The sequence below is a fragment of the Spea bombifrons genome, chromosome 2, assembly GCF_027358695.1.
Source record: "Spea bombifrons isolate aSpeBom1 chromosome 2, aSpeBom1.2.pri, whole genome shotgun sequence".
NCBI classification, from domain to species: domain Eukaryota; kingdom Metazoa; phylum Chordata; class Amphibia; order Anura; family Pelobatidae; genus Spea; species Spea bombifrons.
Window position 1 is genome coordinate 69,315,842 of NC_071088.1, and position 12,683 is coordinate 69,328,524.

A 12,683-nucleotide genomic window follows, 5' to 3' on the forward strand; every position below is an offset into this window, starting at 1 on the left:
GCTCTGCTTTCATGAACTCACTGAACAGGCGGTATCTTCTGAGAGGAATGCTAGGTCCTGATATAGTGAAACCACAATTCAATATACAATGAAAGATTCATGCCATAAGCCATGCATAGTATCTACCTCTCATAATGCATTATTTATTGCGATCTTCCATAGTATTCCCTGAGTTTGTAGACCTTAAAAAGCTCTAAAAAACAAAACTTTAGCTTTTTACACTGATCTTTTAAGTATTTTCCCCCTACCTCTCTCAACCTTTCTTGATAATATCATATTCAGTAAGCAGAGGTTAAACACCTGGTTGGATATGGGCTCCGATGAGCGTGATATTTACCCTGAGAACATTTCGTCTCAGGGAGGAGACGCTCCTCTGGCTGAATGTTAATGTGCTCAGACGAGCATTTCATTAACTAGCAGTGCTGCATTGCAGGATTTCACTAGCTACAGTCCAACTTTTCGCTTCCAACACTGAGAATATATTACGTTTCAGATTGCCAGGGAGAGGCTGAAGTGCTGCTGGGTTTCCATACAACGTATATAATGCTAAATCGTATATATGCCTCTTATGTGAATGAACGGTGCTGCGTTTGTAAAATAACCCACTTATCTGGCATTATGATGACAGGCTATGTCTAATGTAATGTGAGTTCTTGGTTTTAGATTATCAGGATAGGATGCGACACGTGCCATCTAACGTATGGCTCTCTCTATAGGTTATCAGCACTGGCTCAAACAGTTATGGATTTTTATGTCTAACATAAGAGAATCTCGGGAGTGCAGATTACCAGAAAAAGGATCTGACAATAAAAAAGTGATCTCCTTACTGTAGATTATTATGAGAGACTGCTGGATTTCTTCTAACATATAGGAACCTAATGCTTGTAGTTTATCAGGGCAGGATCACATAGTGAGTACTTTCCATGTAGCGTGCAGTGATCTCTTGAAACCAGGTTATAATCAAAGACTGCAGTAACAGTACTGAGATACTTTCTGTTAAAAAACAGCAGTGCTTTCAAAAATAACAATACACCATACCTTAAACGTTAAGCCCTGTTTACTGCAAACGTTGCACATGGGGGTGCCATCTTTTCCAAGAACACAAACCACAAATCCTATAATCCCAATAAGGCAGCAACACTGTCACTTTAATAGGTGACATGTTTAAAAACTGAATTGTGCCTACATTATTGAATAATACAGCATACAATACAGGCATAGTATCCTTTGTTAAAAGGCTCTTTGGGATATATTATACTATAACATGTAAGTCCTTATTAGATGTACTTAAACATATGTGCATTTCTGAATTAAATGTATACATGCTTGTAAAATGCTATACATTAACTAAGCTTGGATATCGTCATTGTTTACCAATAGCTGTCAAACAAATAACACAATTATTTTATGACTATTCCTTTGTAATCTCAAGCATTAAGGAAAAAGGCCTGTCAAATCCTTACTTATTAATTTGATATAATTAGTGATTGATGGTTGCCATGGCGAGGATGTAATAGTTCCCTGGGTTTAAGCACAGTTTTTCAAACTCCGTTTGGATTCCAGACCCTCTCCTCAACAAGCAAGAGCTTGTGACACCCCCGCTGTCACGAGTCTGTCCTTTTCTCTTTTGTAAAGTTCTTGGTGATTTAATGCTAGCAATTGAAGTGTAAGGAACATTTAATAATACCTGAGCATCTCAATGAGGGTGAACAGTGCAGCATTTAAACGGTTAAAAACACTCCTTATTAAAATTCATAGTGTGTATGTAGCACTCTATAGCAGTCTTCATGTTTTTTCTTAATACATTCATCTTACAGATAAGCTGTATTGTGTATATAATGTCATTTATAATGTATACATGATGCAGGGCACTCTTTTGACAAATGCAGCTTAGAATATTTAGCATTCATGCACTTCCAGAAATATATTGCATGTATGCATTTTACATGCCGCTAAGCCGCACTTAGGATTGCCTAAGTCATAAGCGGCTAGTATTACATGGTCCGTCTGATCGGTTGTATATACAGAAAAGGCTGGGTGAAATACCTTGCTGCAAAAGCACTGACAAGCGCAAAAGTGGGTGGAAAATAGCAACTTCCACCCACTAATGTCACATGGCATACATAGTGAAAAGCAGTGATGTGACATAAGCATGATGATAAGGATGGTGGTGCGTGTGACGCATGTTTCGACAGAAACTCAGCAGCAAGAACAGCAGCAGGAAATGCTATAAAAGTAGAAAGCTACATCGCATCAACTTTGAGGAATGGGAGAATTTTTCACCCAGCTCTATTATCCTGTGATGTGGTCATATGAGTATTTAAAAATATATCTTGTCTGATTACATTGCACACATTGTCTTGATGTCTATAGACTTTTGCACATTACTTTTTGTGCTCTACTTTTATCCTGTCTCACTGGTCCTCTCTTCATTTCTAGTTTGTCAAGGAGGATCCCACAAGTTGTGTGAGTGGAGCTCCACAGACCATGAAGTCTGCAGGATGTTAGAGTCTGTCTCTGCGCGGTAAGAGATTTCAAGCTCATTTCACCCTCTGGCTCTTTTTTTCACATATTCCTTTATGCGAAAAAACAGAAGAGACTCTCAGACAACACTGCTAGACTCTAGCTACCAAATGATTAAGCTTTAAACTGATTAAAGCTTCAGAGTAGAGGCATCCCACAAAAAACTTCAGAAGTAGTACACATGAAAGCACACAACAAGTTAATACTGCAGTCAGAAATCATACATTTTTTTAAAGAAAAATAAGTAATTTACAGATCTGAGATGTTACTAGACATCATAATTAAAATGTAGGGGAATCTGTTTACAAGTGCTTATTGATGCAATCCTTCACCCTAGGTGTCCCTCTTCAAATCCCTGCCTCTCTCTTCCCTCGTCTGCTGCCCCTCGTTTATAGCAGTTCAGAATATTTGCTGAATATAAGTGTATTACAATGTTCTACAGTCCTAAAATGCATAATATAAAAACATGAGTATTGTGTAAGTAATAGATGTCATTCTACTTTCAATTCGTGTAGGCAACTTCCGCTGCAGCCGAAAGGAGGTGCGGTTAGCAGCGGGGGTTGTCTGCGTCCATCGCGCATACACCCTCTGACTGTCAGAGAGAATTCCCTGCACCGGTATGGGGAACTCTGCTCTCTGAAAGTCGGGGAAGGTCTGCGCGATGGACGCTGCAGGGGATCTGGATCTTAGTCTCATAGTCAGACCTAGTTGAGGTCTGATTATAAGACGACCCCGATTATAAGACGAGGGGTATTTTTCAGAGCATTTACTCTGGAAAAAACCTTGTCTTATAATTGAGCAAATACGGTATATACTCTTGAACACCACGTTTCCAAACACAGCTATTTGTTTGGCAACTTTGGATTTGTTTGCGCTCTGTATTAATTCCTCCCAAGTTTCCCCACCAGCCTACCTAGCCAAAAACAGATGGCATAAGCAGTGGGTCCCTATGTTCACAGGGGTTAATCCTACAGATCTGAGTAAGGCCCGCTGTCTTCCTTATTGATTGATGTTCTTCATTAGCGGGTAGCAGAGAAGCTAGAATCAGCAGATTTAATTTTCTCCATTTGGCAGTAATTCAGAAGCACTGCTAAAATATCCCCAGAGGGTGGCAAATTGCATAGGCTACAGTATGCACAGTGATCACCCCTCTGACCCAGACCATGACATGGCTAGAAAGAGAGACATGAAATGATATTCTACTAATATGGAAACATAAAGAATATACAGACACACGCCATTGAGACGCAGCCCTCTCACATCATCCTAACAGACAAATATCAAAATAAAAAGCCTCTTAACTTTTTCTAACGCAGAGACACAAGCCAGCGTGTGCCTCAAGCCCTACATTTTATTCAACCTACTTGTGAAGAGAGGAAGAGGGCAACAATTGTTCCACTTTAGTGTGGTGGTCCAGACACATACATCAGGCAGATGTGTTGACCTGGGTCTGGCTTAGTTTATACTGACCTCTGTGGATCCACAACCTCTGTGCTTCAAAAACCAAGCTGCCTCTTAAATTCTATGCACGTTTTCCAGCCTTGCCTTTATCCTTAGAGATGACCATGTCATGACCTATGGGGAAAATGATGTAGGTTAAACTATTACCTTTGCCAGGTAATGTAAAATCAAAAGGCTTTATCTGCTTTTGTTTAATCCAGAAATAATTATAGAGAACCTGCAAAGTCTATTATGCACAGTATGTATTGCTCACAACTCTGTGTATATACCAAGATCTTAATAGTAGTTATGATTGTGTCTGTTAGCTGTTACCAAGTGGTCCTAAAAGTGTTAATAGACTATTTATAAAAAGCAATGGACCGCTAAGACCACTCCCTTAATCCAAATAATCATATGTAACTATATAAAATGTATTTCCATAGTAAATATTTAATTTAGTACATCTTGAGCATTTTGTAAAGGCACATGACATTTTCCCCCAGCTTGTCTCATTCTGGAGACCATCTCAACTAAACTAAGCTTGGGGGAGTATCTGCCCCTTTATACCTCCCTGTTAATGGAGATGGGGGGATCATTGCCATGGACCACCTCCCAAATTAGTCAATTTTTCAACTCGCATGCACCCGCACACAACTGCTACATGGCAGTCTATGCAAGGTTTTTTTTTGTGAATGCCTAATGCGAGTTTGCTTTAGTGAATTTGGGAGTTGGTTTTGTCCAACTTCTGCAAGTTTGCTGGTGCAATGTGTGTGTTATTAAAGCATATCACTTTGAAAAATTAGTAGAGTTTTAGAAGACTGTCTATGCACTAAGTTTTGGTGTGATTTAACACATTTTATTATAGTTTTAATAACCATTATGTAATATCTTGTAAATTACTTGCCGCTAATTGTGTTTGGAACTTTATGTTAGGTTAGGACCTTCCCTCTGCAGAATATGTTGCCACTCTATAACTAACCAACTTTTGTAATTACACTTGTTTAGGGCTGCAACTAACGATTATTTTAATAATCGATTAGTTGGCCAATCATTTTTCCATTAATCGGATAAAAAACAATATGCACATTTTTAATTTATTTAAAATAATTTAATGAACAAACAGCAGAATAAAAAGGTTAAAATATACATTAGCATGTGTATTAGACTGCCCTATAGGAAAAAAGTTTTACTAGTAAATATTAATTCACATGTAAACTATTTTACCACTGATATGCCACTCTGCCCCCTCATATACCACTCTGCCCCCTCATATACCACTCTGCCCCAGATATGCCACTCTGCCCCCCAGACTTACCAATGCATCCCTAGACTTGTCGCCCGTGCTCCAGACTCCCTGGTGTCTAATGGAGGTAGGCGGCGCACGTCTGCGTGATGTGTGTAGACAACCTCTGCTGCTGCCCGGCACTTCTATGACGGAGCACCCTGAAGGTCATGTCACGCTGGTGATCCGTCATAGAAGCCCCGATGGAATCATGCAGACGCCCACCGGCTGCCAGAGAGGAAGATCCAGGCTCTTCTGCAGCACTGGTCCCTCCTACCCACTGTCCTCTTTTCCCTTCACTACATTACATCAATTTTCTGCTGTCACTGAAGAGGAGGTACGTTCTCTTCTTCTTTCCTCTTGTCCAACCACATGCCCCCTTGACCCTATCCCTTCCCATCTCACCCAGTCTCTTTCATCTAATCTCATCTCTACTCTAGCTCACATCTTCAATCTCTCCCCCACTACTGGATCTGTCCCATCCTCCTTCAAGCATGCCCTCCCTTGACCCGAAAAAGCCCTCCCTTGACCCGACTGATCTGTCCAATTACCGTCCCATCTCTGTACTTCCTCTCACCTCTAAGCTTCTTGAAAGAATTGTTTATACCCAATTAACTAAGTTTATTGATTCCAACTCCCCACTTGACCCTGTTCAATCTGGTTTTCGCCATCAACACTCTACTGAGATCGCCCTTACTAAAGTTACAAATTACCTACTAACTGCTAAATCCAAGGGCCACTACTCCATGCTAATCCTACTGGACCTTTCTACTGCTTTTGACACTGTGGACCACCCTCTTCTCCTTCAAACTCTTCATGCTCTTGGTCTCCGTGACACTGCTCTCTCCTGGTTCACTTCCTACCTCCTGGTTCACTTTCTACCTGATCGTACCTTCAGCGTCTCTGTCTCCAGTAACACTTCCCCTCCCCTACCCCTCTCAGTCAGGGTACCCCAAGGCTCAGTTCTAGAACCCCTTCTGTTCTCTCTCTACACTTCCTCACTTGGCAAACTAATCACATCCTTTGGCTTTCAATACCACCTGTATGCTGATGACACCCAGATCTATCTATCCTCCCCATGATCTCTCTCCTTCTTTCTTAGATTGTGTAACTAACTGTCTCGCTTCTGTCTCTACCTGGATGTCTGCACATTTCCTGAAACTCAATCTCTCCAAAACCGAACTTCTCATCTTCCCTCCCTGCAATGCTAAGATTCCCCCATCAGTTTCCCTCAATGTTAATGGTGCTATCATCTCCCCTTCACCTCATGCCCACTGTCTTGGTGTCACCCTTGACTCCGACCTTTCGTTCACCCCCCACATTCAGTCTGTCTCTAAAATCTGCCGTCCCCATCTTAAAAACATTGCCGCATCCGTCCCTTCCTAATAAAGCATGCCACTAAGGCTCTTGTCCATGCCCTTATTATCTCCCACCTTGATTATTGTAACTCTGTCTTAGCTGGTCTCCCTCTTAACCGTCTCACCCCTCTACAATCCACCATGAATGCTGCTGCCAGGCTTATCTTCCTCTCCCATTGCTTCACTAATCCCTCTCCCCTTTGTCAGTCTCCTCACTTGCTGCCTGTGTGCTTCAGGATTCATTTCAAAAACTCTTACTTTCAAATCCCTTCACAGTGGTTCCCCTACCTACATCTCATCACTCATCTCTAAATACACTCCTAACCGGTCTCTCAGTTTATCCAATGATCTCCTTCCATATCCTTTCTTTTGATTTCTCATGCACGCTTACAAGATTTCTCAAGGGCTGCCCCTATCCTCTGTAATGCTCTCCCCCAGCCTTTCCGTCTTTCTCTGTGCCTTTATTCCTTCAAAAAATCCCTCAAGATCCACTTCTTTAAGGACGCTTACAACGTAGCACATTAACGCCCTCCCATAGTCCTTTAGCTCAACTTTCCTAGTCCCTCTCCTGCAATACTTTTACTAGTGTGGCTGGTCCATCCCTAATTGTGTAATACACCCTAAATCCTTCTAGATTATAAACTCGTTTGAGCAGGGCCTTCCTCACCTGTTGTCTCTGTAAGTTAAATTGTTATGTTACATACTACTTGTTATGTCCTGTCCACCCATTGTAAAGCGATACGGAATTGGGTGGCGCTCTATAAAACAATAAATAATAATAATCTTGATCTTAGTCTTATAGTCAGACCTTTCTGCAAGCATATTCTGTCTGCAGCATGAACATAATAGAAATCAGTATTGATTGAAATATACAATGAGCCATATGTTATATGCAGGGCTCTCATGTATTAAACAACGACAAAAGTCCTCTTAGAATTGAATGATATGTGCAATGTCGACTGGAGTCCATTAGTATATGGTGCTAATGTTTTTTCTTGGATCTATATTAAGTGTCAACAAATAGCACTATTATATTATTTTTACTGTTCTTGTTGAGATTTAAAATCAACAGTTTCTTGGCCCCTAGGTAAGAAAGTAACTTAGTTACTTTATGTATCTTGAGTTTGGATGAATATTTATTTCACTAATGATCATGCATATTTTATGTATTTTTAAGTATGAATATTATCTATTTTTAATAAAATTACATTTGTAGCAATTTAAATCCAATATTTTCATTTTAAACTAGTAGAGATGTTCTTTCTTTTTTTTCTTTCTTATTTCCTTTCTATGACTTTTACTGCTCCAAATACCCACACAACATCTAACTTTCATGTCTGAGTAAACCTGTAGCTACCATCCTGCTAGTTATCTGGCAACAGAATAGTTACAACAATTTGGTTTTCTAATAGAATGAAGCATCTGTTCCGCGTACCTTTTTATTGAATGACTGAGAACTGGCCACAAATTTTCTTCCTGCATCTATGTGGGCATCCTGCTGGGCATCCCTTATTTTCTAAGCTCAGTCAGCAGGCAAGAAAAGATGGGCATACGTAATACGTATTACCTCTTCCAGGTGGTATGTAATAACCAACACAGCTTGTTGCATGTGATCATTTTCCTTCTCTGTGCCTTACCTTCCATTTCCAAAAATCCACTTGCCAAATGCATCTGTATATCTGTGTTTATGTGCATTAAGGAATCTTCTTTGATGTAAAATGTACCTTCTAGCTTACATTAAACCTTGATGGGCATGTACTTTGGAGTTGTTTCACTAAAGCTGTGGCTAAAGTTGATGACTTTCCCCTCACGGTTAGGGTACACGCACCATCGCATGAAGGGATGCTGTAATGAAAATGATGTCAACCTAACAACCGGTTGTTATGAAACAGGAGAGAATAGGGGGAGGGCTATAGGCAGTTCCACAAACGTAACTCGTTTGCTTTGAAAAATTATAATAATTACTAGACCTTATTTTAACGGAAAGTCTTAAACCTAGGACAAAGTGCAAGACCGCTTAATTTTATCCATTATAAAAATTGTGTGTGCTCCTAGGAAATCATAGAGAAGACCCAGTTGCCTGATTTGACTAGCAGCACTGCCTCAATGCACTTTTTGATTTTGATTGCCATTATTTTTCAGGGGAAAAAAAGTTTGTCTTGCTTTAGCTTGGCAGATGGGGTTATTAAAGAGACATAGGCCCAGAACTTTGTCTCCATCAGCCCCTATATTAAACTAACCCTTAGGCCATCCAGCCCCAACTTAACACATAGGCGATTACAACTAGCTCTGACTTTTTATCTTCTACCTTATTTTACCCACGGATACATTTTTATCTAATTTAGAGATGTAACAGCATTATCCCGGATAATTGCTGCATTTTTCTAACTTAACACATACAATATAGTATTTATAACTTCCAGGAAGTAGGCTCATTCTGTAAATCTGTAAAGGTTTGTTTTAACACAAAAAAGACTTTGCAGCAAATACTAGAAATTACACTCAATGCTATTTTACCTCAACAGTGGAACAGCAAACTGGGCGCTTTAATTAGTCCCTAAACACCTAAACAATCTTTTCTGGAGTAAAAAACAGATGCCCTTGCCTCAAAAAAGCTGTAATTTTAAGTATTTATAAAATATTTAATTACACATTAAATGCAAATAGAAAAAAAAACAGATAAAAAAATATTATCTTACAACTTCAGCATGAGGAACTGGTGCCCATGTTATGTCTATGACTGAACTAACATCATGTGAGATTTTACATTTTTTATGTGATTGGAAGAGACTGAAATGTGCTAGTTAGAAAGCAATGTAGGGCAGTGCTGACTAAATGCAGAGTTGGACAGAATAAAAAAGGGTAAACCGAGGCCTTTTCACAGGTGAACCATAATAAGGTCTCTTGCATAGTGTAAGAAATCATTTATATACTTTTATTTTGTTCTGCACATTTTAGGCCTGAATGCAACTTGAGTGCTAGGAACATATGGTATCAATTAAGTGACGCAGTTTAGAGGGTCTTCTGTGGAATGCCGGTGTATCATATGACTGTTCCAATAGGATTCCTTTACGTATACCCTAACCAAATGGGTATAAATTGGCATGATTACAAGGACAAGGTCTCTTTCCACGCTCTTTCCACGCTCTTTCCACGCTCTTTCCACGCTCTTTCCACGCTCTCCTCTTCATCTCACCAAGATACTTAGCCTACAGTACCTTTTATCAACATTTGTTCCAGCATTGGTATTGTATGAATTGATAATTTGTTATCGAATAAACCTAATTAATAAGACATAGAAGCTGTGGTCTTGATTGCTGTTTGATCACTGGAGAAGCTTAGATATTCAAGACAAAGAATATTCTAACACATAGTCAAGCTTTATCAAGTCTTATTAAGGGTCTACTGAGGGGTTCTGCCAGTTTCTTTTCTTGGGGAAATTTACAGCAAGTTGGGTTTATTTAAGTTCTATCCAAAGTTAGCATTTCAAAAAAGCTCTCAACAGTACAGAAATAAGACATGCCAAGGACGGAGAATGTGATAAACCTAGGTACAGAAGCCAAGTTGGCCTTTTGTCAGTGCTCATTGTGGCCAGTTAATGTAGTTCACAATTAATGGGAGCATTTCCTGTTACATACATTGAATTTATGGCAGGTCTGAGCCTTAGCACCTACAGAAGTGCAAAGGGAGACTGCACCACCATAAGTACAGAGGCAACAGGCTGAGGCGTTAACAGCAAAACACTGTGATGGAAGGGCACCAAAAACCATTTTGAGGAAGAAACCACTGAGACTGTACTGATTTTTGAATTATGTAAATACAGAACTAGAACAGTATTCAGTTCAGCCCATGGTTGATATTGAGACCTGTTCATAATGCCCCTCTTGGCCAGACCCTCAACATGTTAATTTTTAATTTACCGGACAATTATCACCTTGAGGTTTTCTGCAATGAAAAGTTTGAAGCTCTATAGAAAGATACATTATTTTGCAGAGTTTTCTGCTTACGTTCACACAAGTTTTTTTTGCTACAGAGCGGGGTCCATATTAAAGTCAGTTGGACCTTTGTTCTGGAGGGTTCCTGCAACTTGGCAAACAGTGAAAGCTATGCTATGCTAAATGTTTATTCTGTACCATGAAATGTTAGCCTTGATATAGCAGGGCACTAAACACAGAAAACGTGTTGCCTAGTGATTAAATTAAAGGGCAGTATTTGTAGTCTTTGATATCTGTTATATAAAACTTTTATTGTAATAGATAAAGGATTGTAAGGATTCCGCATATGCATTGATTTCAAAAGCAAAAACTAGGGTACCAGATAAATCATTGTTTCTACATAAAATAAACAGGAACAAGTTTGTAGTTTGAATGATGCAAAGTCAAGGACACATTTAAAATGGATAAGTCCCCTGCAGCATAGCCAGCACAACAACAAAAATACTGTCTTCCTGTCCATGAAGGTTGTTCTGAAGAACATTTATCCAGCTTTCACACAAGGTTTATGGGTTTCAGCCAGACCCATTGCTAGACAGCCATCTCCATAGTCATACTCTGGTAGTAGAATGGGTAGTACTGATGATCTCAGTGACTTTAAATGTGGCACTGTTATTGGATGGCACCTTTGCCACACGTTGGCTTGTTTAAGTTCTACCATGCTAGATCTGTCCCAGTCCATTGTAAGGACTATTATTTTGAAGTGGAAGCATTTAGGAGTAACCACAACTCAGCCATGAAGCGGTAGAACATGCACACTCACATAGTGGGGCTGCAAGTGCTGAAGTGCGTAGCACGTAACAAATTGCCTGTCCTCTGTAATATGACTCACAACAGACTGTCTCTGGAGGCAACATCAGCAGTAGCACTGTGCATCAGAATCTTCATGAAATGGGTTTCCATGGTCAAGCAGCATGGAGGAATGGAAGCAGTGGAGTGATTAATCACACTTTACTATCTTGAGGAATCTGAGTTTGGCAGAAGCCAGGAGAACGCTACCTACTGTAAAGTTTGCTGGAAGAGGGATAATGGTCTGGTTGCTCTTCTCCAGGGTTCCAGGGTTTAGGATAGGCCCCTTTGTTCCAGTGAAGAATCATGTTAATACAGCATAGACAATGGAATGCTACCAACTTTGTGGCACCGCTTAATGTTTACAGTAGCACGGATATCCTAAATGCTGTTTAGAAAGAGATTTTTTTTGATACGTAAGCATTATCATCCTGTCCACGGTACTGCAGATTTTATTATGTAGTATAGGATAAAGCAAGAATTAAAATGTGTATAAGAGTAACAAAATATCAAGTCTTCATGCTGTATCTTAATGTTGAGAGAAACAATTCAAACCATATGAAGAAATATATTTTTGCTATATTACAGACCATTTTAAACATAATAGTCAAATCTTAAAGACAACAAACCTTTTAATTACAGACTGTTTTACAGCTACGATTGTATTTTGTACTATTGTTCATATCATTTTTACGAGTTAAATTACGCACCTATAATGACTCCAGTATAATGATTAGCAAAACGGGAATCTGACATTTTATTCAGAGCACTTACACAAAAAAGTCCAGAAGGTAAATATATAAAAAATGGACACAAAAAACCTAATAAAGTTGACTGATGTATAAAATGCAGAAACAGATTGTTTGCTTAATTTGGGGTCTGGAAAGCAAAGGCTGCTGGGGAAATTAAATGTTGCAAGATAATTTATCCAATATCTGTACTGAAAATGTCAGCCAGACTTGGAGATGGAGATGTCTTTTATTACCATATGGATGCCCAGTTTGACCATGGATTCCAAAAAGCATCCATGTGATGAAAAGTAAAACAATGCCACTAGAAATTAGGAAAATTCTAATTGTGCACTATAATAGGTTATGCAAATAAAAAGCAGATCTGTCATTTTATTGTTTTCTTTTTTTAATCACATATAAAGAAACATTTAGAATGTTTTTGGTTTCTATGACAACAACCCAGCAGTGCCTGCTTTTGTGCCACATGACAATTAAGTGTTCCAGGCAAAAAAAAAAAGAATGATAAAATATTACTTTAGTTAACATAAATGTGACAAATGTGACAGCA

At 39.2% G+C, this 12,683-nt stretch overlaps 1 protein-coding gene across 3 annotated transcripts in view; it reads left to right on the forward strand.

Annotated features, from left to right (window-relative positions):
• DLGAP3 (DLG associated protein 3) overlaps positions 1–12,683 on the forward strand; it is a 148,100-nt gene that overhangs the window by 47,307 nt on the left and 88,110 nt on the right. For 2 of the 3 annotated variants that reach the window (XM_053454692.1, XM_053454689.1), the window contains exon 2: positions 2,440–2,524. The gene's annotated coding sequence lies outside the window, so the exon portion shown is untranslated. Of the gene's footprint in view, positions 1–2,407; positions 2,525–12,683 lie in introns of those variants that run through there. The other variant, XM_053454690.1, reaches the window with a different exon arrangement.